Genomic DNA, 24,314 nt, shown 5'->3' on the forward strand with positions numbered 1-24,314 from the left:
CCAATGAATCTCAGTCTGGCATCTGCTTTACCGACAATCAACATTATATGATCATTCCATTTTAAATCACTCCTAATGCGTACTCCCAGATAATTTATGGTATTAACTGCTTCCAGTTGCTGACCTGCTATTTTGTAGCTAAATGATAAAGGATCTATCTTTCTGTGTATCGGCAGCACATTACACTTGTCTACATTGAGATTCAGTTGCCATTCCCTGCACCATGCGTCAATTCGCTGCAGATCCTCCTGCATTTCAGTACAATTTTCCATTGTTACAACCTGTCGATACACCACAGCATCATCTGCAAAAAGCCTCAGTGAACTTCCGATGTCATCCACCAGGTCATTTATGTATATTGTGAACAGCAACGGTCCTATGACACTCCCCTGCGGCACACCTGAAATTACTCTTACTTCGGAAGACTTCTCTCCATTGAGAATAACATGCTGCGTCCTGTTATCTAGGAACTCCTCAATCCAATCACACAATTGGTCTAATAGTCCATATGCTCTTACTTTGTTCAGTAAACGACTGTGGGGAACTGTATCGAACGCCTTGCGGAAGTCAAGAAACACGGCATCTACCTGTGAACCCGTGTCTATGGCCCTCTGAGTCTCGTGGACGAATAGCGCGAGCTGGGTTTCACATGACCGTCTTTTTCGAAACCCATGCTGATTCCTACAGAGTAGATTTCTAGTCTCCAGAAAAGTCATTATACTCGAACACAATACGTGTTCCAAAATTCTACAACTGATCGACGTTAGAGATATAGGTCTATAGTTCTGTACATCTGTTCGACGTCCCTTCTTGAAAACGGGGACGACCTGTGCCCTTTTCCAATCCTTTGGAACGCTACGCTTTTCTAGAGACCTACGGTACACCGCTGCAAGAAGGGGGGCAAGTTCCTTCGCGTACTCTGTGTAAAATTGAACTGGTATCCCATCAGGTCCAGAGGCCTTTCCTCTTTTGAGCGATTTTAATTGTTTCTCTATCCCTCTGTCGTCTATTTCGATATCTACCATTTTTTCATCTGTGCGACAATCTAGAGAAGGAACTACAGTGCAATCTTCCTCTGTGAAACAACTTTGGAAAAAGACATTTAGTATCTCGGCCTTTAGTCTGTCATCGTCTGTTTCAGTATCATTTTGGTCACAGAGTGTCTGGACATTTTGTTTTGATCCACCTACCGCTTTGACGTAAGACCAAAATTTCTTAGGATTTTCTGCCAAGTCAGTACATAGAACTTTACTTTCGAATTCATTGAACGCCTCTCGCATAGCTCTCTTCACACTACATTTCGCTTCGCGTAATTTTTGTTTGTCTGCAAGGCTTTGGCTATGTTTATGTTTGCTGTGAAGTTCCCTTTGCTTCCGCAGCAGTTTTCTAACTCGGTTGTTGAACCACGGTGGCTCTTTTCCATCTCTTACGATCTTGCTTGGCACATACTCATCTAACGCATATTGTACGATGGTTTTGAACTTTGTCCACTGATCCTCAACACTATCAGTACTTGAGACAAAACTTTTGTGTTGAGCCAACAGGTACTCTGAAATCTGCTTTTTGTCACTTTTTCTAAACAGAAAAATCTTCCTACCCTTTTTAATATTCCTATTTACGGCTGAAATCATCGATGCCGTAACCGCTTTATGATCACTGATTCCCTGTTCTGCGTTAACTTTTTCAAATAGTTCGGGTCTGTTTGTCACCAGAAGGTCTAATATGTTATCGCCACGAGTCGGTTCTCTGTTTAACTGCTCAAGGTAGTTTTCAGATAAAGCACTTAAAAACATTCTCATACTGCTGCTCGCCATTACTGCCAGATCATTTATGTATGTTGAGAGAGAGCGGTCCTCTCACACTTTTCTGGGGCAGTCCTGACGACACTTTTGCCTAAGATGAACACTCACCGTCTAGGACAACATACTGGATTCTATAAGAGACAGTATAATGAAAACGACTCAGGTGGAGACAAATAATAAACTGTTCATTATTTCAAAAGTAATCACCATAACTGTTAATTTAATTATCCCACTGCGAGTGAAGAATGTCACTGCCTTCACGGAAAAAAATTTTTCTGTTACCTACGGAATCATGATTGTACTCAGGAGTGCAAATCGACGGCCACAAATGTCTTCCTTCAGGGCTCCAAAAATATGGAAATCGTGTGGTGAGAGAACGGAACTGTATGGATGATGCGTAAGGGCTTACCAGTGAAACTTCTGCAGCTTAGTCGAAAGAATCATGGCATCATGTGGACCCGATATCTCTCTATTGGTTTTCCATATTTTTGGCACCCTGAAGAAAGATATTCGTGGTCGCCGATTTACTTCGGATGAAGAGGTGCATGCTTGGGTACAATCACGGTTCTGTAGACAATCGCAGCTATTTTACCATACAGACATTAACTGTCTCGTCTCACAGTGGGAAAATGTTTGAACAGTTACGGCGATTACTTTCGAAATAATAAACTGTTTGCTTAATTTTTCCCGTCTGTTTCGTTTTCATTGGACTGCCCCTTATACTACGTAAAATGTCTTCGAGCCACTCACATATCTAGGAACCTATTCCGTATGTTTGGATCTTCATTGAAAGTCATGTGCAGCGGAATCAGCTTCTTAAGCTGTGCCAAAATCTAGTCAACCAAATTTTAGTCGCTGTTTACATTTGAATAATAAACATGCCAGACGTACTTTTAAGGAAACAAATCCAGCCGGGTTCAGTGTAGCTCTTAAGGAAAGCATAGAGTTGTACCTTCATAACAAAACCATCCCGTCAATTACTATTAGTTAGATTGTCCCGCAGTAAGTGAGTGAAATATAGTGGTGGTTCATCAACATCCCATTGATGATAAATTCTTTAACACAAATACCTAACTCAAATAATATAGGTTTCAAAGAAGTGAGCAGCTGTCCATTTGTAAGCCTGACTAATGCTTGACCAAATTTTTCGCTGGTTGCTCAGATTCTAGTAGCAGTTCAAAAAATTGAAATTTATTTATTCCATGTCAGTTTTGACTGTGTGCACTGAAATCCAATAGGTGCAACAAAGTGTATGAGACTCACTTTGAACCTCATCTGTAAGTAACTTTTGATAGTAAGCACTTCAAATGTCTCCGGTAGAATAACTGTGTAAGTATAAAAAATGACATTCCTGACAGTTTAATGGAATTCACTTATAGAGTCCTAAATCTCTTCAGTCAGTCAGCATGGTTTCTTGAGCCAATGCGTGGTCAAATTCTTCGCAGCCCTTGTCAAAACTAAATGAGTGTTTCTGCCTGAGTGATAAATATGTCGACATGTGTCATTTGTAACGAAAAACTCATACATATACTAGCGGAAAACAGAAACAGAGAACCAAGGAAGACTTCAGTTGGGGCTATGATTTGATGTCCCATGACAGTTTACAGTCACTCAAATAATTAGTTCTATGGAACCAATACGTTCACTCATGTTTGTGAGGATATTTTTTAAACAGACGAAACATCATGAGAAACGATGAAATTGTACGCACTAAAATGTGGCCTGCCAAAACTGTGACACGTGAGTGCAAAACTTAAGGACGAAAGTAACTTTCACATGATGTATCACAGCCATGTGACATAGCGCATTAAAATTTTTCCACACATAGAAACAACTGCAACAGTCTAGCACAGACGGCGACTGAAAAAATATGCAATGAGACGAACAGAAACGACACTTTTATTCAATAAAAAAAATGTAAATGTCGTGTGACTAGGGCCTCCCGTCGGGTAGACAGTTCGCCAGGTGCAAGTCTTTCGATTTAACGCCACTTCGGCGACTTGCGCATCGATGGGGATAAAATGATTATGATTAGGACAACACAACACCCAGTCCCTGAGCGGAGAAAATCTCCGACCCAGCCGGGAATCGAACCCCAGCCCTTAGGATTGACATTCTGTCGCGCTGACGACTCAGCTACCGGGGTGGGGGGGGGGGGGGGAGGTGGACGGGGGGGACTTTATTCAGTAATTACGCTGAGGTCACCGCAATTTGCGATGATCCTCTAGACATTACAGAAGGCGGAACATGATCCGTAATAGCGCGTGTGGTCACCACGCTCCCATATTGGCCACAAGGTCGGTAAGGAGTTCTTTTGGTACAGCGTTCCATTCCCCACCAGCGCGTTGGAAACTGCTGGATGGTCATTTGTGGGTGTGGACCTGCTTCAGTACGTCTCCATACCGCATTCCACTCGTGCTCTACGGGATTTAAGTCGGGGAACGCCGGCCAGCCTATTCGCCGAATATCCTCTCGTTCCAAGAGCTCCTCCAGCTGCGAGGTTCAATGTGGTCGTGCAGTGTCTCCCATAAAAACAGTTACTGCCGGATGCACCCCTGAAAAGACGCACATGAGGAATGAGTAGAGCGTCACAATTACGTTGTTCAAAGATTTGGAGATCAGTATGCCCAAACAACATTGTACTTGCCCACACCATAACACCAAAACCACCAAAATGATCATGTTCGACACTGTTCCTCATATGGCAAGTGGTGTGAGCAGGTAATGCAACCAGTAACATTGTCGAACATGATCGTTTTGGTTGTCCTGTTTTTAATGTGTGGCAAATAATAATGTTGCATGCGCGTAATGACCTCCAAATCTTTGAATACGGCAAATTCATTGGTCAACGTTATTGTGAGACTGTGTGCCTTTTTTCACGTTTGCATTTGGCCCTGACTATATTTTTTGTGGATGACAATGCGTGACTGCATCGAAAAGTGCAAGTGGAAGAGCTCTTGGAACGAGAAGATGTTCAAGGGATTGACTGATCTACCCGTTCCCCCGACTTAAACCGTATCGGACACGTGTGGGATGCGTTGGGGAGACGTACTGCAGTACCTGCACATGTACCAACGACCATCCAGTAGTTGTCAGCCGCGCTAGAGAAGGAATGGAACGCCCTACCACAAGAATTCTTATCTATTTTGTGGCCAGCATGGGAGCACGTTGCAGAGCATGCAGTCCCGTACGTGGTGATTATACACCCTATTAAGAACTATCTCCCGCCTTTTATACTTTCCAGGGAACGATCGTGGTGACTTCAGTGTAATTATTGTGTTTGAATAACAGCGTCATTTCTGTTCGTCTCATTGCGCATTTCTTTCAGTTACTCTGTACTGTAGCAGTTACTTCTGTGCATGGTCCAAGTTTAATCGAGCTATGTTACTTAGCGATGACACATCACGCGGAAGTTACTTTCGTCCTTACGTGCTGCGCATCAGTGTGCGAGGTATAACGGAAATGAACAGTGGGTCCCGGGGACTCTTCCTCGGTGATGTGTCGCTCCACCAATCGTATAGAGAATGTTAGCATGGAGTCCCATGTACTCGCATGGCAATACAAAATATAGAACGCTTCCAAACTGGATCATGGTTTCTATCATGGATGCAGTAATTTCACCCACAGCATAACAAGAAACACCCAGAGATCGAAAATGGTTCGCTATGGCGCTATTACAGCTGGAATTCTTCGCTCTGAGGATCCCACATGTGTAATCTCACAGAACAAAATATTAGTCATCCACTTAAAAGAGTAAAGTGGTCGATTTGGAACTCTGTAGCTGATGTAGCACTGGTACCAAGCGATCATGTGACCCTCCACAGCTGGCGAATGTCACGATGTTGAAGGTATGTACCTATGCAGTCAGGAATCCATGACTCCGTGATTCCATAAAGGAATCAGTCCAGTAAGTTGGGTTGACATGAAGACGTCACAGAGTGGCAGCAAGGAGGTACCGTATTTGGATGTACCCAGCTGCTCTATTTGTTGTTGTATCAACGCATTCTGTCCAACGTGTCTATGCAGAATGATGCTCCACTAGTAAACATTTCACAGTACGTTAAAAACAATGTTCGTAAAAAAAACCTAAACGTCAGGAACCGGACACGAGTGTCAAGCTTGTCAATGAAAATCGATTCCAGACCACTGGCTGTCGGCAATTGCGAGTTCATCTCAACTAGTTTCCGAGTAAACGTTGGGAAGGGAACGGCATGCTTTGGACATTAGGACTGTGGTATCTCGCAAAAGGCCGTTGATCTCAACAGCACATAACGCTGCTCACCTTCAGTGGGGCAAACAATACTGAAACTGGACAGAAGCTGATTTGAGGTGTGTAGTGTGGTCCGACGAGTCGTCATTTTTCCCTCTTTTCAAATGTACGATGCGCCGAGTTCACTACCGGCCAATGGGGCGTTTAACCCGCCATGTGCGGTGGGTATAGATCAGGCCGGAGGTGGTTCGGTGATGTTTTGGGGATGATTTTCGTACCATGACCTGGGCTGAATAATTCATATTAACATGAACATGTGTCAGGTTATTTGTGTCAACAATCACGATTACGAAATGTAGCCATTTTTTTACATCCTCTTATGAGTATTCTATGAACGTCCCGTCTTCCAAGATGACAAGATGTTCGGTGAGCAATCAGTCATCCTATCGCATTTCTGCTGGCCCGATGTATCAGCCGTTATAATCCCCTAGAAGTATCATGGACTACTTGGAGCAGTGATTGAAACATAGCAACCAACATCTAATCATCAGCTCTAAATGGCAGACTTGAAGAAACTTCTAGGCGCTTTGCCTCACCAAATTGAGGCCATTATCAAGGGTAGAGGTGGAGTTACATAATCTTAGCTTGATGACTCTTACGGGTAACTAAATTTTTGTCTCGTATTCTTACAAACGGATTGACGTGAAATTAGAGCTCTAGATGCGTGACGTCCTCATTTCCCAGATACCTGAGTGGCAGGACATTATCATCCATCATGTGGATCCCATGTACATCTGCACCATGAATACATATTGTGGCGTGATATTCCTACAGACTGCAGTCGTAGCCAACCTCCTACGAAAGACATTCATATAAGTACACACTCCTAACGGAATACCGGCTCACACAAGAAAATGGTGTCGCCATATGAGTCCCTTCCAAAAATGATGTTGGGGTTTTAACGTATCCCAGTGACGCGCCAGATGAACGTAGGTGAGACATACCCTCAAGAGTAAACAGTGACTCATCAGTGAAGAGGACAATACCCACAGTTCTTGCATCCGCTCAAGGAGAGATACACAATATATTCGGCCAACCGTGCTGCACTTTTATGAGAAGGTATGCATGTCGTAGAGAATAAAGGGCAGTCAGAACCACTGCACCCGAACACAACTGTAACGATTTTTAGGGCTGGATTGACGTTAACAAATTATTACAGGGATAGTGAAGCAGATACTGAACAGGAACATCCATTGCGTGAAATTCAGTTCTACATTTGATCATTTCGTGCCGTGACGCCATTGCTTGTGATTTCCAATAATGTTTACTTGCTTCAAGAGTGTGTCCAAGGAAATTCGGAAATCAACGTTATATAAAAATCTCTATTCACGCATAACTGTTCCCATCTAACAACAAAATCGAACATAATGCGTTTCTACACACTACACACACACAGCATACTTTTGCCAGGAATATGACCACACTTGGAATCAAGTGGTGCAGTATCCCACACCAATGTATCAGAAATCTTTGATGCAACGATCACAGTCCTCTTAATTAGGACGTAACTCGTTATCTCCCTTGTGGCTGTGATGAACTAAATACTGCCAGCTAATTTCTCAAGTCAGCTGCATTTTCACGAAAGTAAATTAGCTTTTCTAATTTTCAGTGTCAATTTCCGCTAGTTTGTATGTATGTGTCACATTTGCTTTATGGTTGCAAAAACGACGTTATCACTCGTGCAGATATCACATATAAACTGAATTTTCGGCGTCTAAATGCAATCCTGAAATTCTTACATTAACAGTTCCAATTTTGGGAGGTAGAAAAGAAGTTCCTTAAGAAAATGATTTTTTTAAGTGATCTATCTCTCGACAAGTATTTTTAAAGGTAACTCACAATGCAGTTTCGAAGCAGCTAGTTGAGAACTACAGCACAGTTGCTCAAAATACGTGTTTATGTTTTTAAAATGTTGACTGGTTATAGAAACGTATTACTTCTTTTTATGGTAAAATATGCTATAGAGTTTGCGCTTATTACATCACGTTTTCCAATCTTTTCAAACCAGAAAAAAAAGTTATAGTGACGGTTTTTTTAATTTGTGTAGAAAATAAGTTCATATTCATTACATTTGCTTTACCATACAGTTTACACATTTTATAACACTTTTTTACAATGTTTACCAACAATTTAATCGGAGTACTGGCGTGTATACGTAGCGGGCATATGAAATTATTTTCATTGAGAACTAAGAATATCAGGATTTGTATTTAGACACCTCATATTTAACGTGATAATTAATGGAAAATCTTTTTGAAGATCTTATATCGCTGCTGTCATAATTACTTCATCAGTAATTATATTTACGTTTCTACTTTATGTTTCTTTCACTATACTTCAGAATATTCGCTCCTGGACCGTAGAACTGTTTGGTATTTTTGCAGAGGACCGCGCTGGCACGCATGACACCTGGCAAGCATCATTCTCAGTTGTGCCTGAAATGCCGAAAACAGTGCCACCGTCAGTTTCTAGAAACGGGCATCAGGTTACTTCCACCGATGTGATGAATCCCTTCATACCCCTGGCTTCGAGACAGACAGTATTGAAGGCAATGCATAATCATACATGTATTTCAAAACCATCACTGAATCAAATGATAGCCCCGGACATAGATCACATGCCGAATCTGATGCCACCACCGAAATCTACATACGTGCCAAAGTCGTTGGCGAACAAGATACCGTTTTGGCACGAGTCAGACGTTGCAGATGTGATGCCGCAGCTTGTCTCTACATGTGTACCAAAGAGGGGGCGACAAAAAATACGTAATCTTACTTCAGAAACGGAGCCGTCACTGCAGGGAACCTCTGCAGGAGCGCCGTCAGAGCGACGTCCACGGCGGCCCCGAGGTCGACCTTGCAGGAGAGGGTCTGCAAGATACCCTGCCCAATATTCAGTCGTGTCCACGGCACAATGTTCTCCACAGCCTACAGCTCAGTGTTGTGCTCAGCCTGCACCTGCAACTCCTGCTCAGTCTTCAGAACAGGTGACAGGTCTTTCATCCATTCGACATGCAGCGCAGCGGCCAAAGACGCCTCTGGAAAAAAAACGGGAACAATTCCCACAGCAAGCTCCGCCACAGCCTAAGATGCAACAACAGAGGCGACGTATGGGCAAAAATTTAGGACGAGGTCGAGGCCAACGCTCTGCAAAATATGTGGCAGGTACTACGGTGCAACCATTGGAGAAGCTTCCAGTGGCAGTGAAGCCAGTTCCAGCAGATCACCGCGTAAAGATGCTCGCCCCACTGTTGTTTAACCCTCCAGCTATTCATTTTGTTGTTCAAAAGCTACATTGGACCTATCTCCCACGAATAGGTATGTTAATGACGCATCTCTGTAGCTGCTTTCAGTTCTGCTCTGATATTACTTATCTATGTTAAGCAAAGAACACGATATACACCGATGAGCCAAAACATTACGACCACTTGCTTAATAGCATGTTGCTTCACATTTGGAATGTGCTACTACAGCGATTCTGTGTGACTTGGATTCGAAAAGTTCTTGGTTTCTTTTCGGAGGTACGCGGCACCAGATATCTACGAAAAGGTCACTCAGTTCCCGTAACTTATGGACCGATCGTTTGTGGGTGCGGAGCAGGTGCCCTATACCACCCCAGATAAGCTCCATCGGGTTTAGATCGGCAAATCTAGGGGCCCAGATATCAAACGTGAGTTCATTATCATGCTTCTCAATCCACGTTAACACGATTCCGATCTTGCGACAAGGACAGCAATCCCACTGGGAGATAGCATCAACATCGGGGGAGACATGAAGCTTGAAGGAATGAAGGTGGTCCGCAGTATGCTCATGTAGTCAACAGCAGGCATGGTGCCTGTCGATAACTACCGCAGATCCCATGGAAGCCCTGGTGAGTGTCCCACATAGCACAATACTGCCCCATCGGCCAGCGTAGTTGGCGCGAAGCACGTTTCGAGCAGCCATGCCCCTGTACGACGGATACGACAATCGACCTTGTGCAACAAGAAACGTGATTCATGCGACGAGGTAACACGTGCCATTGATCTGCGGCCCAATCTCTCTGATCCTGTGTCCACTTCATTGTAATCAACGATGTCTTCAGGTCGACATGGGAACATGCAGGGGTCGTCTGCTGCGGAACCCCGTTTTCAACAACGGGTGATGAACGGTATGCTCTGAAACAGCTATGCGAGCAACAGCATTGTCTGTCGTTAGGTCTGCCACAGAGCGCTGCCTATCCTGCTTTACAGAGGGACAAGGTTCCTACTCTACATTCTGTGATGAGGTGTGGATGTCCAGCACCTGGTCGCCAACTCGTGGTTTCACTGTCCTTCAACCACTTTCTATTGACAGCTTCGCCGATTTTGAGATACTTGTTCCCAGACTCTCGACTATTACAATCTGCCCTTTGTCAAAATTACTTATGTCTGTACATTTCCCCACTTGCAGCCTGTATCGTCGCAAGAATGATTCCCCATCCGTCTCTGCTCCGGTTGTTCAGGGTGTCCCAGGAGGAATGATCAGTATTCATGGATATGAAAGGAACGGTCATTTGAACCAAGAAAAACTCCATACGGATTTATGCCCTATTCCGAATGGTATCCGAGATAGAAAACATTCAATGTATGTTGTTCCTTTTGCTCTGTATTATTCATTACCTTGTCATGTTTACATACGTGTATGTGTACAAAAGTTAGTAAATATTATAACATGCTATTAATCTAGTGAGGTTACATTTTCCTGGAGACATATCAGTCTCAACTTTATCTTCGATAAGGATACAATATGAAGCAATGAATTAAAATTTTTGCCACCGCCAGGACTTGAACCCAGGTCTCCTACGCCTGAGGTACCTGCAGAATCTGTTTTTTTTTTTTTTTAATCTCATTTTGTTCGCTTCATCTGCTCGGGGCGGACGTCGTAAGACATCCGTTTAAGTTCGTTGTTGATCGATTAGCTCAGTTTTTTTATTACAGAGGGTTGCCAACCCTCTGACCTCCTCATTGCACACAAAGCTGAGATGCTATTCCAATGTCGCATAGCTCCGCAATAGCGACTGTTTGACAAGGGGAAAATGGCCTGAAGGTGTGAATTGCAGTGTGTTTCAGGCAGTGCAATAGTATGTGCAGCTGTAGTGGGCACAGTGCTACGGTGGTGTAGTTATTAGCACGTCTGTCTAGTAAGCAGAAGACCTGGGTTCAGCCGGCCAGAGTGGCCGAGCGGTCCTGGGCGCTACAGTCTGGAACCGCGCGATCGCTACGGTCGCAGGTTCGAATCCTGCCTCGGGCATGGATGTGTGTGATGTCTTTAGGTTAGTTAGGTTTAAGTAGTTCTAAGTTATAGGGGACTGATGACCTCAGAAGTTAAGTCCCATAGTGCTCAGAGCCATTTTGAACCTGGGTTCAAGTCCTGGTAGCTCAGCGTGTTCCGTCAGAGGGCTGGTTTCCAGGGTACCCTCTATACGTTCTTTACCATGTCACGCGACAGCCACGCCACCAGGCGGCATTCAGTCACGCGGTAGGCAGTCGCCATAATGTTTTGGCTCATTTGTGTTTATCTCAAATGAAACACCTGATATCGTAATTAGTAATCCCAATGGATATGCAGAGAGCAGTGCTCTGATCGATGTCTCGTATTCATTGTCTGGAGCCCGTGTAGACCGTTATTATCACGCAAGATGCCATAGCTTCCTAAACTCTGTTGTTTGGTAAGAGTACATCCAGGATCTAACCTATGTGGGGGGGAGGGGGTAAGGAGGTGGGCGGAAACTTATATTATGTATTAGTTTCGCGGTGTGATAATTTTGGCTTTTCACAGCAAATGTTTCTTGGTAGACTTACTACTCAGTATCCATTAAATATTCCCGTTTTTCTTAAAACTGATACGTCTGTCGTGTGACGGGGCAAAATGAAAGTTCGCGTTCTGAAGATCTTTTTTTTTTCCCCTATGGGGCGGGTGAGCAGCTGTTGATAGGTAATGTCGAGTCGCAAGATTCTGCCGTTCTCCTCTAGTGTCCATGTCAACTCGCTGCTGTCCAAGAGAAGTGTGAAGTCTTACTGTTAATACTTTTAATCCTTTGCCTGATTTAAAACTTAAGAAAAATTTATCAATGCTTGTGAAAGAAGTAATGTTACCATTGCACATAAGTTCATGATCAGTGCTGGTGTGGTGGAGCAAAATTTGCTGGCGTTGATCCTGAAAACCTGTGAACAACACTCGAGCGTTCTAATGGAACGCGAACGTGTGCAACTAGAGCCTTAACTCTGTTTAACAGCGCAGAGTAGTTCTAACTTGGTTTTGTTTATTTGAGAACTTTTATTTCTTTAATAACATTCCTAGGACTCGATTCAACGGTAAAGAGAAGTTAACGCGGTGCAAGGGGCTGCACTGCACTCCAGAGAGAGTAAAATTTATCGTGTACTTAGGTACTTGGCTCTGAAGCTCCGTCGCACTGATCATTGTACTTAAAAACCCAGAAAATACAAAAGTGTATATTTAATTTCTCCTCGACAGCGACGTCGTTAGAGATGAAGCACACGGTCGCTCTGGTCACCAATGGGAGAAGGAAATGTCCACACTTGCAATCTTGTTAAAGGGACCGTCCCGGCCTACGCCTAAACTGATTTCGGGAAACCACCTAAAATTCGAGTCATGTTGAACGTTCTCGAATTTGGATACATTCGCTCGTGAGTTAGAATCGACCTTCTTAACCGCTTCACAATGCCTCTCGTAAGGAATATTTCTTTCTGTACGTGGGACGCGATATTCTTCCTTCCTTCTGTGATGGCATAGCAAATTCTTATGTTATTGTTCAGCAGTTTCACTAACAGGATAGTTAAACATGAAGTAACAGAATAATAGGCAGTCAGAAGCTGTGACGAAATAACGTATGTGAAAGCAAACAAAGTGCTAAAATATGTGCACAGGTCCTATACCTAAGAAGACGGTGTAACGTTGGAGACACTCGTTTCATGTTCGGAAGGAGTGGAGTTCAATTCCCCGTCCAACCATCCAGATTAAAGTTTTCTGATGTCCCTAAATCGTTCCAGTTCCGTCTGACCTGTTAATCCGTTTGTGCAGTCTTACTCGGGGTCTGTGTTGCGATAGCCTGATATCATCAGTCACGATAAGATTAGTAGCACGCTTTTATTTTTCCTGAGATGATCTATAAAAGGTTTTCAGAGTCCCCAAGCAGATTGCAGATCAATGCAGTAATTTATTGTAGAAAAATTCTGAGTAGTAAACACCTAGTATAAAATTTCGGATTCAAATCTACAGAAATTGGTGATCTGGTTTCTTCATTTCCTTTATTTGTATTTCTTTTATTTGAAGAACTCTTCCTGTCATTGCCTACAACAATTGAATGACGATTAACACAGAACACTCATAAAAATCGATAATTCCGTTTTCTTTGAATACAACAGATTCTAGGTAAACAAGAAAAACTTAATTGTGACTCAGTGGGTCAAAATTTCGAGGTGTCATAGAAGGTGCCTGGAGGAAGAAACGGAGGTTAGGAACCTATGTGCGTCAACATCAGCCAACGACGAGAGAAGATAGAGAAAATATGGGGACTTATTTCCCTGAGGAAATTTGAAGACTGTGGTTTATGGCATCTGACGGAAGTCAGACAGGAACTTAAATAGCAGAATTAATACAGCAGCGTGCGCAGATGTTGGTACTACACTAGGTTTCTTCGAACGAGTGCTACAACACTAGAGAGAGGCACCTCGGCCACTTCCTGCAATTTTGTTTGTTCCTCTTCAGTCATAGCCTGAACAGTACTACATATTTCTTCGAACTTGGTTTGTATGATTTTCCTGTCGCAATAGGTAACTTGTGCTTCCTTTTATAAGGGGCGCTCAAAAAATTTACGTTTGAAGGACGTGCAGTCCAGACTCGGTATGCCAATCCGGCCAAATCGCCTTCAGCACTGACGCAATCGCACCAGGTTGAAGATACCCGTTTGATGAGACACCGTGTCCTGCTGCATGAAGAAGTCCGAAACTGCCTGCTACACATCCTCGGTCGACAAGAATTGTCCACCTTTCGAGGCTTCTTCAAAGGACTGAAAGCGTGATAATTGCATGGAGAGGGATCTGAACTATATGGCGGATGTTCGAATGTCTTCCATTTAAGTTGGTGTAACTTCTGCGTTACGACATTCGAGATATTCTTGTGTCGAATCGCTGCCAGCACGGAAGATGGCGCACCATTTCAAAACAGTAGTTTTCGACAGACATGCAACTCCATACGAATTCCTCATTCTCCGATGGATGTCTGAAGGTGTTTCTCCTTCGGCAGCCATGAAAAGAATAACAGAACGTTGTTCCTGTTTTACTCATTTGGTAATAACTTCACCATAGTTAACGTTTTCGCATTTATCGCGAGCACGTCGGTAAGGCACGAATGTCACACTGATCCCTTGCATATATATCGGTGCTTATATACGCTGCAGCAACACCGTAAGACGGAAACTTTTTGATCACTAATTATATTTTATGTTCGTGTTTATGTTTCCTTTCCTAAGCGTTAAAGAAAACTGCCGAGTTCTTAATGCCTACATTTTTAGTATGGATCTTGACAATGTTGCAATATCAGGTGGAGAACACTACAAGAAGTGTTGATCAATTGGCCTATAGATTGCCACTGTCTCCATGTTTTCGATGCTTAGCAACGTTGTTGGATGGGGTATACGGACATAAATTCATGCGGTTCTAGGCGCTGCAGTCTGGAACCCAGTGATGGAATGGCGAGGCGCGGCGACTCGAGCGCACCGAGAATTCCTCGAGCCTCTAGTTCTGAAGCAATTCTCGAGAAGTTCACGAGAAACGGTTCGGCGGCATGTGCCGCTGCGCGCCAGTTGGCTGCCACAACATACGCCGCGCCGCTGTTGTTTTATGAATTGAATGCCACCGCTAGACAAACACGCTCACTGCTCGCTGTGCTCGTAACTAGTATGTCTCAGGTTTCATTCGAGTAAAGTTGTTATTCAAATCAATATGGACACTCGAAAACGAACATCATGCTGCTGGCAATACTTTACGGAGGATGGAGATAACGTTACTTGCAACATTTGTCGTAAAAATCTCCGTAATGTATCAAAAAATACAACGGGCATGATTAGACATCTTAAACTGCACAATTTATCGAGCAATAAAACAGCGACGTCGGTGGTTGCAGAGGCTCATTCTTCCAATAGCGCGAGGCAGACAAAATATCCAGGTACGTATGGTAGAAAAGGTGAATTCCGTACAAAAGTTCGGATAGTGTCCGAAGCGGTCCGCCATCCTTAAGAGACATTGATTTTTTAATCGTACTCCGATAACATACAACATACCCCAAAATCAAACCTATACTATCCCAGCTTTTGCACCATACGACATATAATTTTATTGGACTAGTTGTGGTAACGTATCCCCTTGCAGGGGCACTGATCTAAATCTTACGTTTCTCTTCATAGAGGGAAGTAAACGGCAACAGCTGGATGAAGTACTAGTGGCCATGATAACAGACGATTTTCAACCGCTTTCAGTCGCCGAGGACACTGGGTTTCGACGTTTTGTTTCACTGTTGGACCCACAATACTCGATACCAAATCGAAAAAAGTTGCACCTCATGATTGAGGACGATTACCATAAAAAGAAAGAGGCTGTAAACTTGGCCGTGGAAGACTCTACTTGTGTTTCCTTAACGACCGATATTTGGACCTCACTCAACAGTTAGGCATATATTGCTGTAACTGGTGATTTCATTAACACTAATTGGTGCCTGAAAGCTTTAGCTCTCGAGACGTTCCGTTTCCCGGTAAAGCATACAGCGCTAAATATTAGTGAGGCGTTAGATAACGTGATTTCAAAATGGAACATTGAAAACAAAGTTGTAAGCATCACAACTGAAAACGCCAGTAACATGACGGCAGCCGTACACCTTATTCTTAGTGTCTTAGTGGCAACATAGATATGCAACATGTACCTTGTTTAGCACACACCATCATTTTAGCTGTGAAAAGTTCTTTGAACAGCAACAGTGAGCTCTGCATATTGCGGGAAAAGGCCAGCAAAATTGTTAGCTATTTTAAAACAAGTTGCAGTGATAATGAAAAACTCCATGAGATCCAGGATCTAATGAAAAAACCTGTTCATAAATTGATTCAGGAAACCGAAACCCGATGGAACAGTACGTTTTATATGCTACAACGTCTAGTGAAGTAAAAGAAATGCATTGCAGCCTGTTTATCATCTTTGTATTCAGGTGTAGGGAACCTCACATCTGACGAGTGACGAATTTTGAGCGAATGTTTATGTGTACTGGAGCCATTTAAAGTGGTAACAAGTGAAATCTCAACTGAAAACTATACCTCTCTTTCGAAAGCTATTCCAACAATCAGACTGCTAATCCTAACCGTATGCAATGGGAAGTGGGCTACGACGACAGCGCAAGAGCTACAGCAACATCTGCACAACTCACTAATACCCCGGCTATGATTAATAGCAACAAACAAAGTACATGCCGTTGCCACAGTTCTCGACCCAAGATTCAAAACGTTACCACTTACGAATCACATTCATTCAAAACATGCCGTTGCAAGCCTAATTGCAGAGTGCAGAAACGTGGTAGGGACCATACGATCTACTCATTTGGCTGCTAACGACACTTGCCACGAGTACCATTTCGTTAAAAACGCCAGTAGTGCCTTATGGGCTTCTTTCGAGGAAGAGATTTCCAATCAAAATCTAATGAAAAGTGGTTGTGATAGCATAGACCTGGAGGTACAACGATATTTGGAAGAACCGTACCTACAACACACGGATAATCCTTTACACTACTGGAAAAGAAAATGAAAACAGTTACCCAGGTCTAGCTGTCGTGGCAAAAAAATATATTGCACTACCTGCAACTTCTGTGCCGAGTGAAAGAATATTTTTGAAAACAGGACTACTTATAAACAAACAAAGAAGCAGACTAAAAGGCCAATTGGTTCATAAAATCATATTTCTAAACAAAAATCGACGGCAGTGCAGCAATGGGATGTAAAAATGCTATCTGCTGAACAACTTTTGTTTCCTTTCTTTCTTCAGTAAGTAAACGCATGTACGCAGTTACCGTATATAAAAGGCTACAGCACTTCTCTTTTACGTTTGAGCATGCATGCATACATGCAGAATGTACAAGGTAATTTATTTTGTAAGAATAACGCTTCTGTTTCATGCGAATTCTGTGCTTTGTTTTAAACAACAATTCTATGATTTTTGTCTTATGAGACATACACTAATACTTCAGTACACATTAATAACGGTAGTACAGTTGATGTCAATCATAGAATTTCAAAGTTTTCCGTGCACGTACGTACGACGAGTACGACCGCTGCGGATCAGTACTTCGTTGTACTAAAGGTTTGCGCAATTTCTCAGAGAGCGCTGCACTGTCAACTTCTCGAGCGTACCCGAGACATTCTCGAGAAATTGCCTTCGCGTCGCGCGTTTCTCGAACGCGATCACAGCCCATCCCTACTGGAGCCGCGAGACCGCTACGGTCGCAGGTTCGAATCCTGCCTCGGGCATGGATGTGTGTGATGTCCTTAGGTTAGTTAGGTTTAACTAGTTCTAAGTTCTAGGGGACTAATGACCTCAGAAGTTGAGTCCCATAGTGCTCAGAGCCATTTGAACAATTTTCTACTTGTTCCTTCAAGTACCTTCCACAATACGTCCAAGTTTTTCGGTATCATTTTGGAATACTCTTTATATTGACATTCTGGTCTCTACCCGATTACATTAGGTTTATGTCTGAACTACGTATGTAAGTAATGCGCTTATTGTAAGGTGTTTTTACGATGCAGATGTTATCTCTCGCCGGCAGTTGTGACCGAGCGTTTCTAGGCGCTTCAGTCTGGAACCGCACGACCGCTACGGTCGCAGGTTCGAATCCTGCCTCGGGCATGGATGTGTGTAATGTCCTTAGGTTAGTTAGGTTTAAGTAGTTCTAAGTTCTAGGGGACTGATGACCTCAGATGTTAAGTCCCATAGTGCTCAGAGACAATTGAATCATTTTTTGCTTTCTCTCAGTTCTTTTGCACAAGCTGGAAAAGTGGGCAATAATAACTTTCAAGTACTCTACATGAGAGAACCATATGCAAATTTGAAGTGAACAGACGAGAAATACACGATGTGATCAAAAGTATACGGACACCTGGCTGAAAATTACTTACAAGTTCATGGCACCCTCCATCGCTAAAGCTGGAACTCAGTATGGTATCGGACCACATTCTGCCTTGATGACAGCTTCAACTCTCACAGGGAAACGTTCAATCAGGTGCTGGAAGGTTTCTTGGGGAATGGTAGCCCATTCTTCATGGAGTGCTGCACTGACGAGAGGTATCGATATCGGTCGGTGAGGTCTGGCACGAAGTCGGCGTTCCAAAACATCCATAAGGTGTGCTATAGGATTCAGGTCAGGACTCTGTACAGGCCAGTCCATTACAGGGATGTTATTGTCGCGTAACCACTCCGCCACAGGCCGTGAATTATGAACAGGTGCTCGATCGTGCTGAAAGATGCTATCGCCACCCCCGAATTGCTCTTCAACAGTTGGAAGCAGGAAGGTGCTTAAAACATCATTGTAGGCCTGTGCTGTGATAGTGCCACTCGAAACAACAAGGGGTGCAAACCCCCTCCATAAAAAACACGACCACACCATAATACCACCGCCTCCGAATTTTACTGTTGGCACTACACACGCTGGCAGATGACGTTCACCTGGCATTCGCCATATCCACACCCTGCCATCGGATCGCCACATTGTGTACCGTGATTCGCCCCTCCACAGAACGTTTTTCCACTGTTCAATCGTCCAATGTTAACGCTCCTTACACCAAGCGAGGCGTCGTTTGGCATTTACCGGTGTGATGTGTGGCTTATGAGCAGCCGCTCGACTATGAAATCAAAGTCTTCTCACCTCCCTCCTAACTGGCATAGTGCTTGCAGTGGATCCTCATGCAATATGGAATTCCTGTGTGATGGTATGGATAGATGTCTGCCTATTACACATTACGACCCTCTTCAACTGCCGGCGGTCTCTGTCAGTCAACAGACGAGGGCGGCCTGTACGCTTTTGTGCTGTACATGTCCCTTCTCGTTTCCACTTCACTACGACATCGGAAACAGTGGACCTAGGGATGTTTAGGAGTGGGGAAATATCGCGTACAGATGTATGACACAAGTGACACCCAATCACTTGACCACGTCGTAGTCCGTGAGTTCCGCGGAGCGCCTCATCCTGCTCTCTCACGATGTCTAACGACTACTGATATGGAGGTCGCTGATATGGAGTACCTGGCAGTAGGTGGCAGCACAATGCACCTAATATGAAAACTGTATGTTTTCGGGGGTTTCTGGATATTTTTAATCACATAGGGTAAAACGCGACAAAGTCACCGACTCTCTGTGTAAATTTCAGTACAGTATACTGTATATGACACTGATAATCTCACATCGGCTACCTCTAACCTAAACCGAAACATGAATGCAATAATGCACTCTCTAAGGCAAAAAGAGACACACCACGAAGCAATTATCGGAACAGGACAAAAATTGGTAAATGTGATGTACATGTACAGACAAACAGATGACTTCAGTTTCTGAAAAATTGGTCGATTTATTCAAGAAAAAGCGCTTCACCAATTTTGCAAGTCACTAATGCGTTGGTCCACCTCTAGCCTTTACGCAAGCAATTATTCGGCTTGGCATTGATTAATAGAGTTGTTGGATCTCCTTCTAGGGGATATCGTACCAAATTTTGCCCAATTGGCGTGTTAGATCGTCAAAATCCCGAGCCGGCTGGAGGTCCCAGCTTGTAATGCTTCAAACATTCTCATTTGGGGAGCGATCCGGCAACCTTGTTGTCCAAAGTCGGATTTGGCAAGCATGAAGACAAACAGCAGAAACTCTCAGACGGGCATTATCTTGCTGAAATGTTAAGCCCAGGATGGCTTGCCGTGAAGGGCAACAAGATAGGGCGTAGAATATAGCCGATGTATCGCTGTGCTGTACGGGTGTAGCGGATGACAACGAAAGGCGTCTTTTTTGTCTAAGATTATATGTTAGTAATTGCGTGTGGTAAGGTATTCGTGGAAACTATTTCATAACTAGTGCCTCATAAATAGTGTGTGCAGTAGAACGCATGATACAGAATGAGACTAAGTTGCTTCTTTTATGAGGGGTCAGAGCTATTTTCTAGAGTGGAATATAATCAACATAGGTGTTCCCAGAGCGAATTTTCACTTTTCAGGGGAATGTGCGCTTATTTGAAACTTCTTGGCAGATTGCAAGTGTGTACCCGACCGAGACTCGAGACTGGGACCTTTGTCTTCACAGGCAGGTGCTCTGCCAACCGAGTTTTCCAAGCACAACTCACAACAAGCACTCACAGCTTTACTACGACCAGTCTCTCTCTCCTACTTGCCAAATTTAACTGAAGTTCTCGTAATACCTTGCGGGAGTAAAACTTCCGGAGGAAAGGTCAAAATCTCGAGTCCTGGTACGACTCACAGTTTTAATCCGCCAGGAAGTTTCATATGTATGCTTTTTGTGTGCAGTGTTCCATCATTTAAACTACCTCATACAGTTACAGAATTTCTGTTTCCTTCTTTCTACCTTCTATGACTCGCCGCAAACTGTTCTCCTCCAGTGAACTTCATCACATCTTTATTGCGGAGGCGGCAGAACAACCTCATCAGTGGGAATGGCTCTACGGAGGTTACGAGAAAGTTGGGAATTGCTATTGGATCGAAGTTTTTGCTCTGGCCCCTCAAGCATGTTTACATATACCTGATGGATAAGATACATCATCATAAAGCAGGCAACTAAACTGAGATACTCGTCCTGAAGTAAGTTTTGATCTTTCATGAAAGTCCTTATCAGTGCTAACTGCTCTGTGACAAGAGCTTACTCCTTTAGGAAAGAAGCTATAGGGGCGCTAAGCGAGTCTGATCTATACACTTCCTCACAGGTGTGTTACCTGCTTATACTGTTACACTTTGTTCTGATAGATCAACACGTGTCGCGCTAGCTTTCAATATGACGAAATGAGCCAGTTCTATCTCAAATCCGCGCTGTGAATTAACGACACTTGGTCCAGTACGCTGACGTAGCTAAATGTATCTTTTCGGAGGTTTTTCACCTTTCAGCTCAGGAAATACCATTCACGAACAGTTAAAACATGATAACACACAGAAAAAGAATCTAAACGAGTCACTAACAGGTGGCACACATGGCTTCCCTACCTGATATTTTTATTGGATCAGCATCGAAGTGTCACTCTGTACTAAATGGTTGGTTCAAATGGCTCTAAGCGCTATGGGACTTAACATCTAAGCTCATCAGTCCCCTAGACTTAAACCTGCCTAACCTAAGGACATCACACACATCCATGCCCGAGGCAGGATTCGAACCTGCGACCGTAGCAGCAGCGCGTTTCCGGACTAAAGCGCCCAGAACCCCTCGGCCACAGAGGCCGGCACTCTGTACTAACTGCTCCCGATGACTCAGCTGTTATACTGCCACTATCTACTTCCTAGTAATCACTCCTATAGTAATGACTGGATTGGTCCCCTGTACTGGCGGTTTATAAACTGTTTTGTTTTTCTTTTTTTTTTCTTTTACGGACTTTAACGCGAGCTTTTCTTGTACAGACGTTTTCCCTGACTCTTCCGAAGATCTTACTAACGATTCTTCCAGAACCTACCGGAACGTTCCCAAACATTTTGGCAGTATTCCATCATCTGCTAGTCAGCTTGGTCGCTCGCCTAGCCATTACGTCACACCGTTTCCTCTGCATGCTGACAAAAAAACTCACTTTATACAGACTGCTGACCCGCTTTCTGATGTCCGCCCGACACCAGGCCTGATGCATTGGTCTTAATAAAGTTTCTCTCCTTTCCCTGCAGCCATTCAACTTCTTACATTAATAAAATTTTATATCCATGACCTATAAACCTAATGGTAATGGTATTGTATGGAGAGTGTCTCAGTTCAGGTGATGAATGAGCTGAGAAGTAGCTAAATAATAAATGTCTCCACACAACTATATTTTATTTATGTTTACAGTCCTTGCGAACCTTACTTTCTTGACAACCCTACTAATTCCATTTGTCCAGCCGGGTGTGTGGTTCAAGTTTTCTGCATGATATTTCGACGAGTAACTGATTCCTCTTTGTCAACTGCAGTGACAGTGTTGGATGTGCTCACTGTCTATATTACCGATAAAGAGCCGCTGTGTACCCACAAGTTCGCTTTATGGGGTGGCCACCCCTTTTACCACGTGTTTCTTCTCTGACTGTCGCCGAACTAAGCTCCATCTTCAAAGCTGAGAACTCTGAGGACGCATAAGCCGACTCAGGTGTCGGAAAACATATGTGCCATAATATGGTTGGCACTGGAAGTCAATATCGGGTGTGTATAGTGTACTTAACAATACGGTGCTGAATTTCGTTTCGTCAGCACCTTTTACTTCTGAAACCATTTGAATTATCATTCTGGATTAAATATGTAATATACCTGTCACAATGGAATTTATGACAAGAATTTGCGGGACATGCTCTAGATGGAGAACGTCTATTAGTTAGAAAACATCTTTACCGGGACCATTCGTGAGACACAGAAACCGAAAGAACAAAATTTTCTTCCTACCGTTGCTGTCCTTAAAACTAGCTTTATGAAAAGTACACTAAATCACAGCCATAATTTTCCGCGACTTAATAACAGAAATTGGGAAATAGGCATTTTTGCAATAATTTGATCGTTTGGAGAGTTCAGTAAGCCCCTTAATCAGAGTAATGTCACCTAAATGATGAGGAGTCCTTCCAAATGACACAAAGCGTTTACTGTAACGCAAACGGAGAAATTTTCTTGCAATAACCAGAAAATAGGCGTCCTTGGCGTTTTAGGAAGCAGCTTTCTAGGCTTTCGTTAACCGTATGTCGCATGTAAGCTAACAGCAGACCCTTTGAAAGAAATGAGAGATAATTTTGTTTATTTAAAACATCCAGTAAAAATAGCATTTCAATTACAGAAAATTTACCTGTACAGATTTTAATTGTTGACAGAAAACCATAATATTTACTTTAACAACCATCATGACTATCTTGGATTTCTGTTTGAAACAACAGTATAGTATGTTTTCGTATGCAAAAAAAAAAAAAAATAGAAATGTCATTAGAAATCTTGAGACACTCTTGTAAGTTTCCTGGGATTGATATAACACTAGATATGTAACTGAAATGTATAGGACAGCTTCCATGGCTGCCCAGCTGGCGTTCTTTATCTCGAGCTAGACTGTAGTACGGGACACGTGTACTGTGACGTCTCGATCGGTAGTGTATATCAGAACTGTGATGGAAGCATTTTAAAAAATGCGCCGCAATTTGCATAAAGCACAGTTTGCTGTAAAATAACCACAGAAAACTGATAAAAGCTTTTGTTTTATTATTCTGCAACTAGTTTCGCACCAACGTTCATAATGTGACTCTTTTTCGCCCCCTCGTGAAGACGTGTCTTGAATCATGCTTGGGTAGCTCAGTCGATAGAGCATTTGACGTGAAAGGTAAAGGTCCCGTGTTTGGGTCTCGGTCCGGCACACAGTTTTAATCTGCCAGGAAGTTTCATATCAGCGCACACTCTGCTACAGAGCGAAAATTTCATTCTGGCACCCCAGATATGCTCAATAATATTCATGTCTGGGGAGTTTGGTGGCCAGCGGGAATGCTAAACTCAAGAGAGTGTTCCTGGAGCCACTCTGTAGCAATTCTGGACATCTGGGGTGGCGCATTGTCCTGCTGGAACTGCCCAAGTCCATCGGAATGCACAATGGACATGAATGGATGCAGGTGATCAGACAGGATGCTTACGTACGTGTCACTTGTCAGAATCGTATCTAGACGTATCAGGGGTCCCATATCACTCCAACTGCTTACGTCCCACACCATTACAGTGCCTCCACCAGCTTGAACAGTCCCCTCCTGACATGCACGGTCCATGGATTCATGAGGTTGTCTCCATACTCTTACACGTCCATCCGCTGGATACAATTTGAAACGATACTCGTCCGACCAGGCAACATGTTTCCAGTCATTAACAGTCCAATCTCAGTGTTGACAGGTCCAGACGAGGCGTAAAGCTTTGTGTCGTGGAGTCATCAAGGGTACACGAGTGGACCTTCGGCTCCGAAAACCCATATCGACGATGTTTCGTTGAATGGTTTGCACGC

Source organism: Schistocerca cancellata, chromosome 4 (assembly GCF_023864275.1).
Source record: "Schistocerca cancellata isolate TAMUIC-IGC-003103 chromosome 4, iqSchCanc2.1, whole genome shotgun sequence".
NCBI lineage: Eukaryota > Metazoa > Arthropoda > Insecta > Orthoptera > Acrididae > Schistocerca > Schistocerca cancellata.